At 41.9% G+C, this 21,470-nt stretch overlaps 1 protein-coding gene across 2 annotated transcripts in view; it reads left to right on the top strand.

The window, feature by feature from the left end:
* Positions 1–21,470, top strand: part of LOC130187654 (pleckstrin homology domain-containing family G member 1) — a 63,629-nt gene that overhangs the window by 1,016 nt on the left and 41,143 nt on the right. The window contains exon 1 of one of the 2 annotated variants that reach the window (XM_056405446.1): positions 20,580–20,963. The exons of the other annotated variant lie outside the window; for it this stretch is intronic. The gene's annotated coding sequence lies outside the window, so the exon portion shown is untranslated. Of the gene's footprint in view, positions 1–20,579; positions 20,964–21,470 lie in introns of those variants that run through there. 2 annotated transcript variants of the gene reach the window in all.

Below are 21,470 nucleotides of genomic sequence, written 5' to 3'. Positions count from 1 at the left end.
GATACGAAGCTACAGCCATATTGATCTTCTCATCTAACTCGAAATAGATTGTGTCATTTTTAAATATTAAGCTACGCTGTGTGCCTCAATCCCTGATCAGGGAGAAGTAAATTAGATGGCAGCTTCCTTCCTCACGGTTAGAGAAAGATGGCAGGTGTTCTTCCCACTTCTAAATCTCGTGAGAATGTAACCTGAGATTGGACGACCTTAGCACCTTCACCTTCCAGTGTGCTGCACTGTAACGTTAAACCCCGACCAGACCAGACCCTTTCCTCTCATGTCCTGTCAGTAGTTAGGTCAGAGTGTTGTTGTTGTGTAGTTTACTGTCTTCCGCTTGTCTTCTAATGACATTGTTGCCCTGGGTTTATATAACGTGCCGCTGTGATGCCTTCTTTTTGTCTGTCGGTTGGCCTACCACACCACTTTGGTCCAAGCTGAGATCTCTTCACGATTATAATATTCATGGTGCCCAGAGGATGAAACAGAATGAATGTGGTTATCCTCTGACTTTTAATGTAGCACCTACATGAGGTTCATATTTGTGGTTGTGAATAACTAATGGATGGATTGATGTGAAAATTGTTGCACACATTCATGTCACCTTCAGGATGAATTGTAGTAACTTTGTGACCCTGTAACTTTTCATCATAGGTCAAAATTTTGATTTGTCCAACACTTTGCTTTATGACCAAATACCTGCAAAATTATAGACTCTTAAACAGCTGTTTATGCTAATGTTGGCTATGTAGCAATAGAAAAACTTACAAATAGCTCTTTTAATAGCTTTATTATAGCTAATAAATAGCTTTATTATCCATGTTTGAGTATTCTAAAAATGCAATTGTTCTTACAGGCTAAGATATGACTATAAATCCAAAAGAGTCTGTTAAATATATTCAAATATTATCTGACAAGATCAGGTAATTAGGATCTGTACTGTTGAAACCCAGAGGTTACAGATTGTCATTGGTGTGTACTGTTGGTTTTCTCTATTTGAGTATTGTGGTTATACAGAAACGTAGCCATAGTAGCAACGGCTGGTCAAATTTATGATGAGCTGCAGCTGTCAGGTAGCTTTTTCTCTGTGTCTCCTGACTGATGTTTTTACTGGAGGACTTTCAGACGGGTGGCTCCAGAGGATGTCTTTGGTCCCGTGCTGTCTCACGTTTCTCCCCCTTGAAAATGATCTAAAATCACTCCACAACGTGCCCTATTCATACTGAGGTCCAGGTGGTGTGTGCACACAAGTGCACAGCACTCGTGTGTTTGATGGTGATGGTTTACAGGAAAAACAGTCAAGTGTGTATGCGTGTGTGTGCGCATAGTTGTGTTTCATAATGATATACCTGCCATCCCTATGTCCAGTGCAATCCTACACTTTTATCTGTGCTCTGCTTAAAGCAGTTCCATATCACATGCGGAGTTCAAACGCACTGCAGGTGGAAGAGACCCAACTGGGCTTCCATAGAAGGCCTGATGCATATCTGGAGTATTTTAAATAACAAGAGAAGAAGAAAAGTGCTTTTCGGGAGAGTTGATAAGAATATAACTAATGGTTAGATGTATTTTTGGAGACAAACCGGAAAACAACTTAGTTTCTCTATTGTTTCCATATCAGCTCTTCTGGTTCAGTTAATGGCAGCCTCAATTATAGACACAATATCAAGGCAGTTTGATGATGGCATTTGCTAAATCTCCATTTTCTATTGAGGACTAGTGTTCTGAAATCCCCCTGGATAAATTGTCGGTGTTGAGAGATGTGTGATATCCTCCTGTTTTCTTAATCTCTGCCTAAGGCTGGAGCTAAGCTCTCACTGCCTGCAGGATAAGGGGAGCAAGTCTTTGTGTGGGAGGTCATGATCTTTCACCTGCTGCTGGCAGCCTACCCTGCTGGGAGGTCACATGTAGGAGGTGAGGCATGAAGAAGTCGACAGGAGAGGGGGAGCAAAGGAGGATGGGAAATGAGGGACAGAGAAGAGGATGGCAGGGGAGGAAGCTGATGGGGAAACAGAGTTCAATTATCTCCCTGCTGTTTTACCTTTCAACACCTTTGGGAACTTGAGCTGTATACGTTTTGATACATGGATAGTTTCTACCCAAATTAAACCAAAATGGCTTTTTTGTGTATGTATAGGAATCACTACACCTCTGCACATTTGTAGTGTTCATATGTCATGAGTCACATGAAACTGAAGCAAAATTGATTGCAAATCTACCGCGCTGTAATACTAGACAAGCAGAAATGTTGATCTAAAAGGCACGTGAAGACTCCACGTCTATCATCACCTCGCTTTGTCTCAATCAGACAGCCATGGCTTCAGCTGCACAGCTAAATGCCCCTTCCTGCGTGTCATGCAGGAAAAGGAAGTGAGCTGTGCTAACAAGTAGGTCATCCAGCTTTTAAATTTAGCTTCTTCATAGATGCATACAGGGTGCACACTCCTGCACAAAATCCCTGCATTGTGTGAGGCAGAAAAACTTTAGAGGGAATGCTGTTGACCTTTGCATGATGTATGAGAAGCTTTAGTACCACACACCTATTAAAAGCTTCTCTAGAAGCCGTCTAGTCAGCGTGTAATGGCGGGTACCAACACCTCTGTCAGAGAATATAATACTTGTTTTTCTCTCACTACCTTCCGTGAGTGGGGATGCAAACAGTATGGCTCATCTGGGCTGACATGCAAAGCATGCCCTTTCACATGCAAAGCAGTGTGGCAGCCATACTGGGTGCAGCCTGGGATCGTAGATACAAATATCAGAGTAAAGACGAGGCTACACAGTGTTTCAGCATCATACTGGTTGAATTAATTAAACTCAATTACATGGTGCAAATATATTTTAAAGAAAAGATTTTCCAGCTAAGGGTGCAATCTTTTCAGCGTGCAAAGTGGTTTGTTTTGGGTAGGTTCTCGTTATCTGTGTCTATCTTTGTCTGTTTTAATAATGTCATCCTGTTGCCTTGATGGATGAGCTTCTGCTGCTCTGACTGCTGCTTCCTGTTATAATTTCTAAAATCCACGGTTTGTCGTTGCTTGTGTGTATATCTGTCTGTGTGCACGGCAGAGGACAAAAGGTTGATGGAAATCGCCATGTGTTTCCTGTTATACTCAGGTGCAGGCACATTTTGTGGTTGTACTCGTGTGTCTCCCAACTCCAGCCCATATTTCCACGGCCCAGAGTGCAGCAATAGACGGACATGCAGAGACCTGCTCAGTGCTGAACAGGGATATTTTCGGACTGTTGTGTTGCTGTGAAACAAGCTGCAGAAGGAAGTTCCTCTACGAAGTCATCTGATTTTTTTTTTTTTTTTTTTTTTTTTTTTTTTGTGCCAAGTCTGGGTGACCGCACTGTCTATGTAGCACCAGGCTGCTAACTTTCTATTCATAGTGTATAACTACATATACAGCATTATCTGACAAAATGACCAGGTGGTTATAAGCAATACCTGCAGGAAAACAGTTCACTGCAGTGTTGAGGTTAGAGGATGAAAGAGAATTGGCAAAGGAGTATGTCCTCTGTGAAGACATGATCGAGACATAAAAACTGACCTGACCTCCTTACCTAGGGGCTAAATACAGATAACCTACATAGGGAACCTTGACCTCATCTCTTCAGTACATAAATGCACATCCGCGCACACACACACACACACACACACACACACAGACACACACACACACACACACACACAGACACAATCATCAAATACATTTTTCAAAAGCACATCCTGAGGTGAGCTTCTAGGCAGGAGTTTTGTGTTGACAGAATCTTAAGTGCTCATCTCTTTTGGATTATTTATCATATTATTTATAAACTAAAGTGGGTCTGCAGAATATTGGCGTGCATGCACTGTGAGATTTCTCTGTGTAAGGATTTCTCCTTGATCCGTCCGAGTAGCCCAGGGAGTCGATATTGGTGGTCCATTTACGTCACAGATTGGCACAGTATAATGTGCTCACAATGTGAGGACTACACATTCTTGGCCCAAAGTGATAGCCATTTTACACCCCCGGGATGTCAGAAGATGTTCCTGTTAATAATCTAGAAAGTATGAATTCTAACCCACATTTTATTGCTTAAAACAGAAAAGCCTACACACAATTTCCACCAAGTCTTAAAGCATTTCCAGCAGTCCACATCCTTTTTGAATTTCTCATTTCTTTACTGTATCATTCATCTGTATTTTTTTGTAAGCCAGGTTTACGTATATGTTGAAAATTTTTACATCGGAAAGAGAATCGAATTCACTCAGAATACACAACAAATCGATTCTGCTTAAAATAGTCCAAATCTTAAGAAGTTTTGCTTAGCCGATGGTAGCATTTATATTTCATGTCATTTTCTGCCTCAGTGCAAAAATGACACAGGTCATTCAAGGTTTTTAGGTCTGTACTGGTATGTATGTGAAAGTCTGTACGCGTGTCTCTGGTTTGAATCAGTAAAAATGGCCCTGATGAGCAGAGACGTTTGGAACACAGAGGGTGCAGTGGACTTGACCTGAGCTGTCGAAGGAGCACACATGAAACCTGGTCAGCACATGCCTGGTCAGCACAGCCATGTGTACCACTACAGATGTTAAGTGAAACACGTGGGGGAATATTTGTGCATACGTACTGTATGTCACAACCCATTCTGTGCGTCTGATAACGCACGGGTGTCTGTATTTGTTCAGCGGGGAGAGACATTCCAGCAGACATACCTATAGGCTGTGATTTAAGTGCATGTGTGTGCTCCAGCCTTTTCTATACTGCTAACCACTACTTAAAGTACTTTAGAGATCTGCTGTAAAAACATGTTTCACGTAATTACAAGGTTTGTGATGGGGCGAGGGAAAGTTTGGCCCTTTGACTTTAACACTTAAAATGGTAACCTTAGAAAATATTTTAATGTGTGCTTACAGAGCAGCTTTAATACCCACCTGGTTGAACAAGAGAGTTACTTAGAATTAGATTAATCTAAATGCTACTGTGCATGATTTGTATTTGTATGAATGACTGTGTTTAAAGGGAAGGTGTTGCTAACCACTCATGCATGTAATACACAGTGTCAGACTGTACAAAGCTTTTAATGAATGCATTATATTTGCAAGGGTTCTCCTGGATCATGCAGCAACTCCAATCTAGGAAAGTTTTATGTTTTGATGAATTAAGGGATTTATCCATGGGCAGAGCACATTGCCCCCACCTTTTAGCACTTCAGTAGTCAGCACACAAAAAAAAAAACATTTGTTACACTGGAAAGTGCACAGTAATAAATCTGGAAACTGTAACTAGTTTCTGAAAAAGTGAGACGCTGAGTTTTCAACCGACAGCAGTATGCTTGTCGTATTCACTGTCCCAGGTATGAAAAGGGTTTGCCCATGCACATGCCTCTCCCTGCTCACTGCTCCCTGCAGGTTGTGGCCCTGTAAACTAAAGGGTTAGAGGTCAGAAGCAGGGTGAGACTGAAATACTCCTGGTCTCAGTGCAGCAGGGTAATTCCAGATAGTATGGAAGGAATCCTAATAGTAGTGGCTATATATGGGAGTGTAGCTCTGTTGACACACTCACTCATTGTACAGTGGTTATAGACACTGTCACTGCTCGCTAAGGGTCTGTAAACATTATGAAGGGCTGAATGTGGTATTTGTACTCCTATCAGAGTGCCTGCCTGCACTCACTGAATGGTAGTGGAGAGCTAATTCTGTATAATAAGGGCATGTAAACATACCTGCTTATCAAGTGGCTAAATGTGGCACTTTGTGTTGTGTATGTGTGTGTGAGTGCGGTTATGTGTGTACCTTTGTCTGCTTTTCTCTTCTGGTGGTTCCTGGTTCAGTTTATCCATCCATAGAATCATGGAAATCATGATCCTCTCATTCTGATCAACCAACGCTGATTACACAAGATACATAAAAGAGTATAGAAAAAAACAACATAAAACATATATATTCTATAATTAAGTACTCATCCTTGTGACATAGCTACTGTATGTTCTTAGGTATTTCATCCCACAATTTTCAATTAAAGAATTTAGCAACAATATGTTTATATAGATATAGGCGATACACAATAATAATGCTGAATCATCACCCAGCTCCTCTGTATGTATATGGATTGACAGAGACGTCTACCACTGAAGTTCCAGTGCAGTGTGATGTAAAGGTTTCTCTAGGCTGTATACATATGTATGTATGTATGTATGTATGTATGTATGTATATATATATATACACATATGTATGTATGTATGTATGTATATATATATCATATCATATCATATCATATCATATCATATCATATCATATCATATAATTGCTGTTTGAATATTTATTTAGCCCTAGTTTGTTAGTTCTCATTTTCTATTGGATGTGAGTCAATCACCTTGCAAAGCGTTGTGGGATAGCAGATGATGTGTATCTGCTTAGTGGCAAGAAAAAAAGTTGAACATTTTTAACTTTTTTGCAAAGCAGGGTGAAATTCGCCCTGAAGCTCCGTAATGTGTTTTGCTATGAAGTGTAGTGTTCACCTGCCATAGATAAATGTCTGAGGTGAATAATATTATTGTAGGTTCTGGGATCCCTCTTTTGTACGTACTCTGCCTTTAAGATTACACATACATACAAAAACAAATAGTTTTTTTTTTTTTTACAGTGTTTGCTAATGACAAAGCCACTAGTTAGCTTGTAAGCCCTGGCAAATCCACAGCGATGAGTGATGGAGGCAGTGTTCAACAATTTTCTCACTCCCAGTGGGTATTAAATATAATGGATGACCAACTACCTCACCACAGTTTCACAAACCTATTCTATCCCACCACCAACATTTTTTTGAAAGCTTGTTTGTTTAAGTCATAATACAGTCGTTCTTCTGCGTGTGACAGAGCAGCTTTAAGCCAAGTTCCCAAGCTCCGTATTAAGGCTTGACCCTTGTGGGGCTTTTTCTACTCACTCCATCAAGTTGATCAGTGAAATAGACCTTTAATGATCCATCGTATCTTGCCCGCTGGGGGGAAAAGACAAGAAGAAGAGGAAGGAGAATGCAGGGATGGGTCAGAGGTCACCAGCTCACCATAGCCAGAGAATGTCCCATGACGACCAGTGACATTTTTATGCCAGTTGGGTGGATTCCTTGCTAAGTTTATCAGGTCGGTGAACTGTGAAGTGGGAAAGTATGTGGAGTTTAATGTTGTGGTGGAGAATAAATTCCTCCGGTTTTATTTAAATGTCCCCTCAACCCACAATTGACAGTGGGAACCTGTTGGTGATTGGTGAAGTGAGAGGGCAGGATCATTAGGAGGAGTGAGCCTCCGAGATTGGTGGACAATCCCTTCAGTCTCGGTCTTTGAATCTCTGTACAATCTATATTACAGTTAGTTTGGAATCAAAAGATGTATTGTTTCACTCCATCCAATAATGCATGTGAATTTCAGTTTATTGTGAAATTACTTCTGGAATTCCCCCAGGGCAGGTCAAATACTGTTTATACCTGAGATGTCATCAGATATGAATAAGAAGGTTTCAAGTGTGGTGACTGTTAGATGAAATCACAGGAGTGACAAGGCTGTTTATGGGGGGGTATTGTTTCTTTTTCGCTGACTCATAGGTGTTGGTTGGTAATGCATATCATGCTACAATTATGTTACTACTACTGCCACTACTATAATGTAACTAATGTGTATCATTTATATATGTAACCAAATTGAAGTCAGTTATATTGATTTTATAAGGATGCATTTTGGTGTATGAGAGGAAACGTAAGAGAAGTAATGAGGCTGCTTATCCTGGGATCAATAAATAATTGTCCTTATTTGAAACGGGTAAAAAAAAAAAAAAAAAAAAGAAAAGTGCAACACTGGCTGGTATATATTGTATTTCACTGGAAAAATAAGATTGATTTGAGCAACCAGAGTATTATGAATCCAAAGAATTAGTCACCCATCTGTTGTTTATGGATCAGCTCGTGACACAGCTCATTTAGAGCCGCAGCTCCAGGGCTTGAGGCTTTGGGTGGTATATTCCATATTCACACCATCTTTTTCAACGATTCGAATACCAGATTTTAATTCTCAAATTGAGTGTTGTTCCACTTACGTCTACCAAATAATGAGGCCACCAGAAACTCGTCGGTTGGACCGGTATGTGAATGTGTGCCATTGTTGGCCTTGGCTCCTCCCTCCCTCCTCCTCGGTGTACTCCCCAAGGCCCTCGGTATATGTGGCTGGCTTCCTCCACCCCCCCGATTTTGTTATGTCTAGAGTCCCTCCCCAAATACGCTGCACTATTTCTGGCATCCATTCATTTTAATGTACATGTGAAAGACACTGCCAAGTGAAAGAGGTAGAGGGCGAGAGACGAAGAGTGAAAGATGGTAAGAGCAGATGGGAGTCTGTGCAGCTTGTTAAACACTCACAAAAATAAAAAGCCGTGGTGAGGAAGTTGGCAAATTGCAACTAATAAACTTTTTTTAGTCTCTGTATTAAATTAGAGACCAACCAGCTTTTCTTATGTGACCAAAAATACCTCCAAATAAATTTAGTTTTGGGCTTCCAGTTGCAAATCTGTGTCTGCTTCTTTTTATTTGCTGACTAGCAACAGCCTGAGTGGACTGAGCAGCTGTATTTGAATGTCGCCAAGGGCTGTACCAACTCAAACATCAGATGTTTGAGCCGCGGGTCAAACCAACTATCCATGCACGAGGGTAGTTGGTTTATAGTAGGGTGTATAAAGTGGGCTTTGCTGTGTACCCCCTAGCTTACATACTTGTACCTCCATTGGTTTGTTTCTTAGAAACAGGCAGGTTACCAACAACAGGCTGTCAGACACACATAGTAAAATTTATTTGGAGAAGGAGCGGTAGAAAGAGGATGTGTTGTGATATGTTTTATTGCTTGTTAATATCCAAAGCACTAAAACAGTAATGACAATGTTGTAAATGTATGAGGTCACCTGTTCTTGAGATTTTGCCTTGACTACTAACGTGTGTATACAGTTTTACGGCTCATCTTTATGACGTGCAGCGCGTAAAATAAATGCAAGCGTAATTTAGTTTTATGAAAATGCCTATGGGTAAATCACTAGCAAGCCCATTCTGAATTATATTGATTTACTTTTTTATGATGATACAAAAAGTGTTATTATGTGAAGGGTTATTATGTGAAACCTCAGCACAACCCCTCTGGGGGATATGGATGCAGTGCCTTCAGGTGAACACTGGGGTTGGTCTTTTTAAAAGCTAAATTTTTAGCTCCACAACAAAGTCAGCATAGCTTTTGGTTGAGCAGTGTGGCAGCAAATGACAAAGTGAACTATCACCCAAATCTGCTGCTCCCTGTCAGCGTTACAGAGCTTTATAGTGAGTTTCAGGTCATTGTTTATCTGCAGGGCTCACAGCTTTACTGTTTTCATTGACTCTCACTGCTCTCACAGCGTTGTTTTCAGCCGCAGCACTTTCAGAGAGAAAGCACCAAGCACACAGAGAGACTAGCTGCTGAACACACTGAAGTGAATTTAACAGATAAAGAACCAGATAATATCCCTCAGGAGTTGGTAGACACCAAAAACAGAGCAAAGAGAGAGAATATTAGACTTACGTTCATCAGCCTTAAAATCACTGGCACAAATGTGTATTGTGTCACCTGCGTTCTCTTGCACTTGCTAGTAGAGTATAAGATACATTAAAAAAAAACAGGGTCATCAAAACATCGCTCCATAGCGCCACTACTGGTCAAAAATCCTTCACCTTACCTTTAATATTAGTTGTAGATCTGGGGCTGGTTTCACAAAAGTCTATAGTCTATCTATGTAAGTCTAATGTTAGTAAGACCATTTCACAAAAATAAAGATTGACTAATTTTAAGCCAAAAACATTAGACACCTTACTCCCAGGCTAACTCAGGTCTAAGACCAATGTTACCATGGTAACATCAGTCATCAGTGACACCTGCGCTGACCAGTATCACCCAACAAGAGGGGAAAACATGGCTCATAATTTGTGGTTCGCTAACATTGTTATGGATAGAGCAATGAGACGGGATGAGAGTTTTTAGAGACCGCAGCCATGTTTTTCCAAATCAAATTAATCTTGTTATTGTTTTACTCTTTGCTGAATTTCTCAAGTAAAACTTCCGTGCAACTGTTGAATTCTTCCAAAAGACAAACATTTTCTGCTCAGGAAAAGGAGCTGAGCGGTTGGATGCGGTTCCTTGGTCGGCCTGTTTTTAATTTATTTTGAAAAAAAGTCTTTATTTACCCAGAATTCATTGTACCACAGTCCAGTTTAAGATAGTCAAGAACTAAACTGCTTTGTGCAAAGAATGAATTTAGACGTCTGTCTGAAGTCTGACTATTTGTCATATCTAAGCCATAGTCAAAGTCTGTCTTTGTCAAACCAGCCCCTGGAATCTGGATATAAAACCAGGGGTCTGACCTGTAGAATCCCTTCATGCGTACACACAAACACACACACACACACACACACACACACACACACACACACACACACACACACACCTGGCCAACTTCCAGCTCTTGACTTAAAAGCAGCTCCTAGTTGTCAACCTAGTTGTCATCTCCGTCCCTGTGTTTAGCAGATCTGTTGTCAGTCGGCGTGTTTGACCACATAGCGACACACTGGTTCTAATGAGGAGAATTCCTCAGAGACACAGGGACGGACTGTGACTGGTTATAATGCTGTGTTAGAGTGTCTCCACATGTCGTGGTTAAAAAAAAAAAAAAAAGTTTTTAGAAATTTTTGCTGGGCTTTCCATCCTGGTGCAATATTCTGCAAAGAACAGTGTACTATAAGCTGATTCTTTGTGCGCTTGTCAATTTGTGTATGTCTAAAGAGACCAGAGGGGGGTTGTGAGAGATCGGGGGGGGGGGGGGTCACCCTAACGATACCATAGCTTGAACAGGCCGCAGACATAAAAGTAATTTATTTCACTGACAGAAAAGAGAGAGTCCCCCCCTCCTCTTCCTCCAGCTTTCCTTTTCTCCCGTGCGCCCCCCCCCCCCCCAACTCTCCCACTCAGCAGCTGTTCCTCTCACTTTCCGCTCACCCTCCACACCCCCACCCTGCACCCCTGCATACTCACCCACCTCCCCCCACCAGCCTCCAGTGTGATGGCTTTGTTTTATTGTTGTGCAACGTTTGGCAGGGAAACCCCCGTCTGGAGCGGGCAGGGGTCCGACTCCCTCCGAACGCTGGGGTGTAGCAGTGCGGGTGCCCAGATGAGCAGAGGATTAGTGGAGGCGGTTGGAGCTTTGGTATCTAAATTATGTTTTTTTTTGTTTTGTTTTTTTTAAACTGTTAGTTTTGACTCTCTTCAGCCACATCCAGAGTTAACACCTGTTTCAGATGTGGAGCTGAAGTGAAAACACATTTTTCTGTGCTGAGACTGCAGATCTTGAAGATTTTCCACTATTCTGTGCTTGTATTGAAATTGCTGCATTTTTCTTCCCTGTGTCGAGCGGTGTTTATTGTTGAATATAAAGTGTTTTTCACACCTCTTTATTACCTGCACCAGTTAGTTCCAGCGTAAATGGGGAAAAAAAAAAATCACATTAGCTTAAATTGCTGTTGTTGCAGCTGACTCGATAGGTGTGTTTTCCATTTTCCAGTAAATATCAGCTCCAGCCCATATTTTTTTATGGTTTGCTTGGCCTAGAAAAAACATGCGTCACATGTCAGCTCCGCGCTCGGATCCGAGGTCTGTCATGTTGCTTCCAAAACCGTCCAAAAAAAAAAAAAAATCCCCAGTCAAGAACAGGAAACAAACATCATTTATTTGCGGTGTTGACAAACGACTACTTCCTGTGCACGGAAGAAAATATGTAGAGGGAGCGAAAAATCGGGAGCAGCCTCTATTCCTCCAGTGCCAGCCAAAAGCACAGCACCCTCATGAAAACACGGATGTGTGTTTATTCTCTACCCACCAATCAGCGTGAATATGGTGCTGCGGGAGATAGGAAGAGCCCCAGGGTGTATTTGAATGCCTGTGTGTTTACTGAGGAAATGTTATATACACAACAGTATAGATCTTAGATGCTTATATTTTGTTCCTGCTGATCCAGTGTCAGCTCATACAGAAGTCACTAATAAGATGTTTTACGTTTATTCTGAAAATCACTGGATTCCAATGTTTTTGTGTCTTTTTCTGGACCTTGTTGCACTTATGTTTCCCTTTTTAGACTTTTATCTCAACAATTTCATAGAAAAACCTGTTAGCAAAGTCAGATTTGCTTTCAGTCTGACTGATGAAACTTGTCGAAAGTGTAAACTATTTTTAAATTGCAAGCTTTTACTTTTACTACATGTACTACTGTGTACCTGCATCTCTGCTGTGGGATGGTTGGAGCTGTGGTTTGAATTGCTGGTTTCCTGTACCCCTACTCTGTCTCACCACTTGTACCCCTGTGGCTTGCTGGTAGAGAGTTTGGGAAGATAATGATCTGGGCTGTTTACCCCGTAGGGGCCGTTTTGGGCAGCTCCCGTCCTCATAGGAAATAACTCAGAGTAAATGGCTGAAAGGGACAGCAATGTTTTTAGAATTGCGGGAATCAGGGGATATTGCACATTTATATTTTAAGAGCCTCTGTCTCAACCTTCAGCTAAATCCTAAAAGATTTATGCGTCTCACAGATTTTCTGTTTGTGTATATGTGACTGCAAGCGTGTGGGTCGCTGTGCTTGACTCTTCAGCTGCTGTTGTTGGCTGACAGCCTCTAGGCCATGAAGGTTATGAGCTGTCCGGTGGCTTTTTTTTTTTTTTTTTTTATAAGCCCCCAACTGACTTCCTGTTGTATTAAAGCTGACATGAAACAGACAGGCTGTAATGAGCTGTCATCCCCAGCACTTACCCAAGTGTCCAACTGTGACAATAGGCTGCAGGTTTGTGTGCAGACACATGTGGATTAATGTATGTTTGGATGGTACATGTGATGTGTGACTTTGTGAGTGCTTGTATGTGGGTGTGAGCTCCTGTGTGTGTGTGTGTGTGTGTGTGTGTGTGTGTGTGTGTGTGGTGTGTGTGTGTGTGTGTGTGTGAGAGAGAGAGAGAGAGGGTGTGCATGAATGGGAGCGCAAGAATGTCTGTCTGTGTAACAGGTGGTATCATCATTTGGAGTTGTCACATGGACCCTGAACAAAAGCTGGGGATATTTCTGAATGCTGTCTTGTGTCTGGCTGCTGCAGGGCCACACTGTGTATGTGTGTATGTATGTATGCAGGCTTGTTGTGTGAGTGTGTGTGGTCAGCTATATGGACTGGCCATTGTGCCCTTGGCCCTCAGCAGATGTGGTCTGAACAATGAGCTGGGTAAATAAAAGGAAGTGGTGTATAAATAGCCTCTTACGTCTGCATGAGTGGAGTTCTTGTGCACTGTGTGTGTGCGTGTGATCCTTTTTGATGTGAATGAATTGTACTTTAGGAAGTTGCACTGTACTGAGGACACCGCAGGTGCAGTTTGCTAATTTATCAAACACTTGTAAATTCCCAGCCCTGCAATAATTGGTGTGGCTTTGTTTTCGTGACTGGCATTGTCTTAATTTCAAAGAATTTTTCTTCTGTTGTGAATCATTCTCAGTTCAACTCTCCATAGCTTTACTTTTAGATTTTTCACCTCTGTGTGTCATCAATGTGATGTAGACACTTAACAGTCTGTCATAAGCTCGGTGGCAGGTCTTTACGAGCTGTGAAGCTCAGTTAGAAACTCGTCTCTAAATCACATCCTGGTGATAAGTGCGCAGGGGAACAACGCTAAAAATAAAGGAGCCTCCTCCCTTCTTCCATCCAGCTCTCTCCTTGGTTCTCTTGTATCCAGGCCACATATAGACCAGCACTATACTGCACATTCTCGCATACATCCCAATACTGTACGTCATCTCACATCTCGCACATGTTCAGACAACTTTTGTTTTCTTGCTCAGCCACTTCTGTTCACGTTGTCTTTGTGAAGGTTACATTACGCAGCACTTTCTCATGCAGATCCACTGTGATAATGTAGTAGAGCAATGGATTCTGGCTTTTGGATTAGGTAAAATTCTAAATGATCCTTGTAGCATCTGAAACCATTAGTGGATCAAATGTAGATAAAGTAACAGCAAGTTTGGTAATTGATGAATCATTTTGACCAAACATGCACTGGTAACAGCTTGTGACGTGCACATTTTTCTGCTTTCTCCTGTTTCTTGCTTAAATATTTAAATAAATAAATAAATAGTCTTCTTTTCAGTAGATGTGATGGTTTTCAGTTCAAGCCTCTCTCTCTCTCTCTCTCTCTCTCCTTCTCTCTCTCTCTCTCTCTCTCTCTCTCTCTCTCTCTCCTTCTCTCGTCCTAGATCCTGAGTTCTGTTACAGCTCCATTGGGATGTGTGTGTGTGTGTGTGTGTGTGCATGTATGTGTGCACGCGCGTTGCAGGTTGGGGCTGGGGTTTGTGTCATTGAAGTCACTGATGGCCTACATTAGCAGCACACTTCAGCTGAAACATAATACAGGTGGTGAGCACTGCAGTGAATGTAAAGACAGATAACAGAAAGAGAGGGAGGGGGATAATGAGAGCTAGCGTTACAGTGGAGACACAATGCAGGGAAAAAAATCTCAAGTTTAATTTATAATAATACTCTTGGATTCTGTTATCACTGTGTGATCTTTCATGTGTTGAGTAATGATCCAATTCAGCTTTAGCTTCTATTGGAGCACGACCAAATACGTTTCAACTGTCAGCACATATAAGAGTTGTTTATATCATTCTCAGCTGCTGATGACCTCATGATAACATCTTCATCATTCCACCTACTGTAATACCACATAGTATTATAACGCCATTCAAAACTGTTTGGAAATACTGTGAAATACCATGAAAGTTCCCATATAAAGAGTCCAGCACATTGTCAGTCATTTATGCTCACTTTATTTGGGATGTTTTGCTCCTCTGACCTGAAGCATCATAAATAAAGCGATTACAAGTGGCCAGCAGTGTGTGGAATTTTTGGTCTGAAAATCCTATTTGGAAACTGCTGACATGCTTTCAGTTGTGCATCTAAGTGCAGAAACCCCAAATAAAATAGTTCTCCAAGAGTGTCCAGATTACCACAGTAAAACATTTTCAGCTTTAAAAGTGGGAGACCAGGGTGTGGAAATCGCTGTGTCAGGGTGTCTGTGGGTGATGAAGCGTCTGTGGAGCCCATCTTCCTCTTGCTCACATCTGGGTTTAGTTAAGACCTGTCACTAACATCTGTATTTACTGTAAACACAAGGCGAGGAGCTTTTCTAGCTTTTTAACAACTTTATTTAGATGGACTGCAGATATATTTCTAGTCTTGGTGTCTAGCTGTTTTTACAGGGACATGCTACCTCATACATCAGCCAGACCAGTTTGGGCTGCTGTTTATACAGTAGCTTCTAAGCAGCGGGGGTTGGGCACTCTGTCAGTCCAGCGGACAGATTATTGAAGGCCGCAGTCATGTTGCTAAGCAACTATAACCTGGTATGCTAATACCTGATATGAATATCACTCCGCAGTTTGATCTCTCCAGGTACAAGACAGACTCACTTTCATCTGCATTTCCTTTAATGGAACCTATGTGCAGATACTCTAATGTCAGGGCTTGAAACGTATGTTAACAATTGTCGTCTTTCAACACAAATTATCTTTGTAATTTTGATTCATTAATAAAATATGTATCACAAAAACTTCAAAGCATTCTGTTAAAAAGCAGGGCAAGGCAACATTTGCTTTAGTTTATACAGGATTAGACAAATGTAATGCATGTGGTACCTGCATTGTAGCTGTATGGAAACTTTCAGGAAGTAAGTGAAGTTCATGTTTTAGTATGCACATACTAGCTCCTCTGAAGGCAGAAATATAAGGCTGAGGAGTTTCTCCTCTGAGAGGGACTTATATGATCGGAGTGGATTTTTCTGCCTGTTTTGAATGGCTCAATGAAGGTTGGCAAAGCCATGGTTTAGAGCTTATTTCTAATTTTGAGCTTACTGGTTACAAAACCCACTATTTACTTTATTCTAGTGGGGGAGAGGGGTTTAGGAAAGGAAGGAATAGAAAAGAGTTAGGAAAATGAAAGAAAGAGATTGGAAAAGGACAAAATGGGGGGAGCAATACAAGGAGACAGACGGCTGACTGACGCTCAGAGGGATGGGGGGTGGGGTTACTGTTCAGAAGAAGAGCGATTTTCTTTTGGTACTGTAAATAATAGCCCCTGCTTGAGTTGGACGGCTTTCACGGCTCCTTTTGTGTGCAGTGACATCTTAGGTTCCCTAAAGAGAGGAGAGGGCCGGAGAGGGCTCGGCTTCCAGGGTTTTCACTGGCATGGGAAAGGCAGAGTATTAGTCCAATATGAATATGAGGGAAAATAAAGCCTCCACAGGTCAAAGGGAACCTGCCAACACGCACTCCTGGCTCTTTATCCCACTCAAACCCACATAAGCAGACATGCAGGCACACAGTCGTACACAGAGTGTGGTGCCTGCACACACATCAGCACTTCCCCATCAACTGTAGTCAAATGCAGTCGGCTTTACTCGCCGCTGCTTTATCTTAATCTGAGCAATAATGTGTTACTTCTGATGAGAGCAACCCAGCGGTTGAGATGTGGTCTCTTCTCTGTTTCTAACTATAATATAAAGCTTTTAATCTTAATGCCAAACACATGCACTCACTAACATGACCCATTCATATTTTTAGCAGGGGAGGTAGTGTCAGTTACTCTTTTTGAACCGCACCAAGAAATATTTGAATCTAAGTGTGTGTTTAAGAGCTACCAACATAACAACATCACTCTCATGCTGATGATGATGTTGGGGCTTTTTTAAAACTGTGACATGATTTTGTCAAACGTCATGTATCAGTTACTGTCACCTACCTTCAATGTACTGAATATGGTCCATGATCTGCATTTCTATTGTCAGAAATCTGAATATCACATTTTATTTCTAACCTGCTTGATTTTTGGCGCAAAGATTAGTTTGTGGACTACGATGTTGGGCAGTAACTCAGTACAGTAATGTAATGCTTTTCAGTTTCAAGTAGTCTAAGTGCTTTTCCTTATCATTTATAATTTTAAACTGAAGTATTTGGGCTTTAGACTGTTTTAGACATCAGCTTCTTCGGCTCTGTTATTGTGAGGGGCATTTTGACTCTTTTTTTTTTTTACTTTTGGTGGACTAAGCAATTTATCAAATCAGCGGATTAATCTGTAGTAACAATAATTGTTTGTTGTGGATTTTTTTGCCGGCTTTTCCGAGTGTCTGATAGAGGTTTGACAGCAATGTCATCTCTGTGCTCTCCGAGGACAAACTGCTGCGGCACCCTTTAGCTCGTCACTTGGGTGTGAGGTGGAGGTTTAGCTTCTACAAAGGAGGGAAAAAAGTTGTTGTATTTGCCTGTTGTTTCTTCTTAGCTGCCAAAATAGCCACTGGGAATATTTCCTACATTCCCACTGAGGACAGGACTGCATTCGGTCACCACTGGGGCTAAGCTAACATTGAGCTAGCTGACAGTAAATAGCCTAGTTTCTAACCTTGCAGCTGGCTGCTTAATAAACATACAGTTCAGTGTCAGTTGAGTTATCTTGAATTTGTCAAAAAATATTTTTCAGAATTTTTATATTAAATGCTTATATTATTATATGGCTATTTTTTCCTTTCTTGTTAAACACTGAAATATTTTAGTTAACTTATCTGGAACTCAGGAACGGTTATATTTATCCAATGTCAAAAGCACAAAATGGGTTTGTGTGCACAAATCAATTACATATTTCTTCTTATTTTGTTTAAATTGTCAAATATAAGCATGGGGGGGAAATTTGCATTTCTGTATACTACAATGAAAATATCAGGGCAACCATCATGATTCAATCAAATGGGATTTGAGGCATCTTGCTATCACCGCCTATGTAAAACAGCATTTGATAGCAGAGCAACATCATGGGTTGTCAGGTCAACTAGGAGAAGTTTGCATACCCAATCCCAAAAGTGTGTAGTAGGTATTAATTCCTCACTTCCTCCTGATCTAATGACGCAGGTGAAGAAGGCTCATTATCTCCTCGTATTCACACCTCTACAACCGCTTTTTAGCGATCCAATCAAGTCTGAAGAAACTGATTTCAATCCCATGCCCAAGCCCGTGTTTTACTCTGAAATGCGTCAGAGGAAAAAGTGTTTCATGGTGAGTCCCCTCGTTGAATCAGTGGGTTGAACCCTAATAACGTCATATGATATCAGAGATGCAAACGTGCCTTTTAAGAGAATAAAGAAATAAGTTGTACTCATTAACATTTCCTGTGCTGTCAATTCGATGACTCCAGGAAATCCTTGGATGGAGGAGATAAAAGCACAATTTTCGGTGACGAGGCCATCACACGAGTATGAATCACCTGCTTAATGATTTCACCTCCTGTTTTACTTCTTCATGTTGTAAACAAGCAACTGAGCAACTGATGACAGACAGGAAATGGTGTTGGGGGAATGAAGGAGGGGGGGGGTGTTCCTGTTGTTAGCTGGGGAGGTCACGAGCTGCCGTCCAATTCCACTTTAATTCACTCGTTTCTGTTTTCCTGTCGGATTAAAACATCTGCCCGACAACATTTGAGTGATCCCTTAATACCCACCAGTCGCCACAGACAAAAATATATTGACCTCTGTCCTTTTTCCTTTGTATACAGCTATTTTATTCAGAATTTCAGGCTTTTTGCAGACAGACAGCTCCTGTTTGTTTGGAGTGGGATGTGACCACACCAGTTGAAATTAGCTTATGACATCAGTGCAGGCTGGACTTCACCTACTTTCTCTGAGTATTTTTGTAAGGCTGCTTAAACAAAAAAATCGTTAGTGATCAAGCTTAAGGTTATTTTCTAAATTAGCTGATGACTCGTTTGGTCTGTAAATAATGATTATCCAGCCTGACTCATTTAAATCTGACTAACTGTCCAACATTAAAGATTTAAAGCAGCAATCATTTGAGAAATGGAAACTACAGAATTGTAGTTTCAGTTCTGTTTTGTGTTAAAACAAATCCTGGAAAGCAAACAACAACTTAATTTGCCCCCTAGTAACACTCACATTATCTTTTTCACCTTCGTGTTCAGTGCTCTACTAAATCTTTCCAAATGCCAGTCATGTATTGTTTATAGCCTTACCATAGAGTGTGTAATCACAGAATAAACAACATATTAAGGAACACCTCAGCCATAAAGAGTTGTAATAAGCATTACTATCAGATTTTAGATATCTCAAACAATCAAAGGAAAGCATTGAAAAGTCAATTTAGTCTACTTGTCTGTGTTTGACAAGCTACCTGACACTTCTCGGTGAACGGCCACCCATCTTGTCCTCGAAGCAGAATAAAAGCAGTGATAAGAATGACCAGCTGGCAGTAGGTTATCAGCTTTGTTTTTCCTCAGAGACAGTGCTATCGTCTGTTATGGTCTCTGCATCTTTTAAAGAGCAAGGTGTGGTGTTGGGTTACGAAGGCTCGCCAGTGATGTTTGTGGGTTTATCCAGGTTAGGATAATAGCAGCCAGCCGCTGACCCACATCAGCCTTGTTTGTATGGTCACTGGTCACCGCTACAGTAGGTCACAGACACTGGGGGGGTTAAAAAAAAAAAGTCCCTCAAGTTGATTGACGCTATGCTAAAAGTCACTGCACACTCAATTGTGTTCGCACAAATCAGGGTTAGGGCTTCAAGAAAAATTTGAGTTGAGTGTATTTTGCTAGCTTGCTTATCAAAGGTCAATGTTTGCCACCGTCTGCAATTGCTGCTGCACCACGTGTGTTTGTGTTTTCCCTGGAAAAACTTAAGACTGATGAAAACATGGAAGTGAGAAAGTGTGTGTGCTGGCAGGGTAAGGAGCTACTTTATCAATCCCAGGAAGCCTTGCTACCAAGAGGCAGGAACAACAGCCACTGGCTCCAGGAGAGGGGACTTTCCTCCATCCTGCTCTGTTCGGATGCAGAACAATGACCAAATTACTCACACACACACACAATGATCCACTGGCTTGGATATTTTCTGTGTGTGCTCATACAGACTGGCTCACAGCAGGTTCCACTTTGAGCTCGGAGTCCTGTGATCTCTGCTGTTTTCTGGTAGTCTAACCTTTTGCCCCCCGAACCCGACCTCCTGCATCCAAAAAGCTCTGATATTGAAAGTGACACTGGGGGATCAAGTCCAGAAAAAGGGCAGGAAAAGAGGCTCTAAACTCACGCTGTACGCAATGTTGACCCACCTTTCGGTGTGTTTTCTTTTGGGGTGGTTACACGAGACAGCTCGTGCGTGCCCTGCCCTCTTTTTCTCACCTCCTCCGCATCAGCTTGTCTCTTCCTGTCTCACCCACCCACACCTGTCCACTGCTAATCTTCAACCTCATATGATCTCACATTAACTCCCCTTCTCCTCACTCGCTGTGTTGTCACGGTCTCAGCAACAGCTCCTCTCCTCTCAGCTTTTTTACCAGTGTGATTTCTGTGACTTGTGTCGCCTGCAGTGCTGGCCGCTCTCCAGTACTTGCAGCGATCCCCACACCGCAGAGTGAGAGAGGAGAGAGCAAGGGCCCAGTTGGAAAGAGGGAGAGAGACCAGTCTTGCAGCAGTAACTGGTCAGGAAGTGGGCTGCTTGGATGTGCGAGCTCCTCTCTCCCCGTCTCTCTCCCCCTCCCCTCCCAGTGGGCAGTCAGTTCCGTTGCGTTTCGCTTCCATCTGTTCCCCCCTCTCTCTCTCTCTATCTCTCTCTCTCTCTCCCTCTGTTTTTGCTCAGTGTCACTCTTTCTCTCTGAACTGACCTCATACTGTAGAGGTGTGGACCACGGACCGGGCCGCCTTGACACAAGCCCTACCTACCGCTCTTAATCAGTCAGCGTTTCTAAGACTGCGTGAAACTTTTCGAATGCCCGGACATGGATCTAACCTGTGAAAGGATACTGGGATACGAGCAGCTGAGGAAAGGGTAATCGTGGGAATGGTCTCTCTGAGGTGAGTGACAGGTTGTCATTGTCTTTGTTGTGGCACTGTAAAGTCGTGTGCGTGGCCTCAGTTTGTTGATGTGCGAACTAGTTTAATTCACTATAAATTACTCTGCTTCCACGGCAATGCTCAGACACCAGAGTACAGTTCAAAAGCCCGGCTCTTTATTTAATCATAATTGCGGAGGTTGATTCCACCAAACCAGGTCTGACCTCCAATTACTCAGCCATAAGTTTCAATTTAGCCCGACTCTAATGGCACCTTTGCCCACTTGTGTCTAATTAGACACTGTGAGCAGACTGCTGCCATCAGACTACCAGCTTCTGTTCAAGCTTGGGAGTTGGTGACCACTACATTTCTTTTGGTAATGCTGTGTCTCTGTGTGGTGATAGGTGGACATGACAATAATAATGCTGTTGTGTTTGGTATGTGACATCTTTTGAAAGCCTATATATTCAACCTTTGAGGACACCGTTGACCTGATTTGTCAGTTTTAACATCGCCTATAGCTTTAAC

Source organism: Seriola aureovittata, chromosome 19 (genome assembly GCF_021018895.1).
Source record: "Seriola aureovittata isolate HTS-2021-v1 ecotype China chromosome 19, ASM2101889v1, whole genome shotgun sequence".
NCBI lineage: Eukaryota > Metazoa > Chordata > Actinopteri > Carangiformes > Carangidae > Seriola > Seriola aureovittata.
The sequence above is the reverse complement of the archived record's forward strand: the minus strand, read 5'-3'. Positions and strand labels throughout refer to the sequence as shown.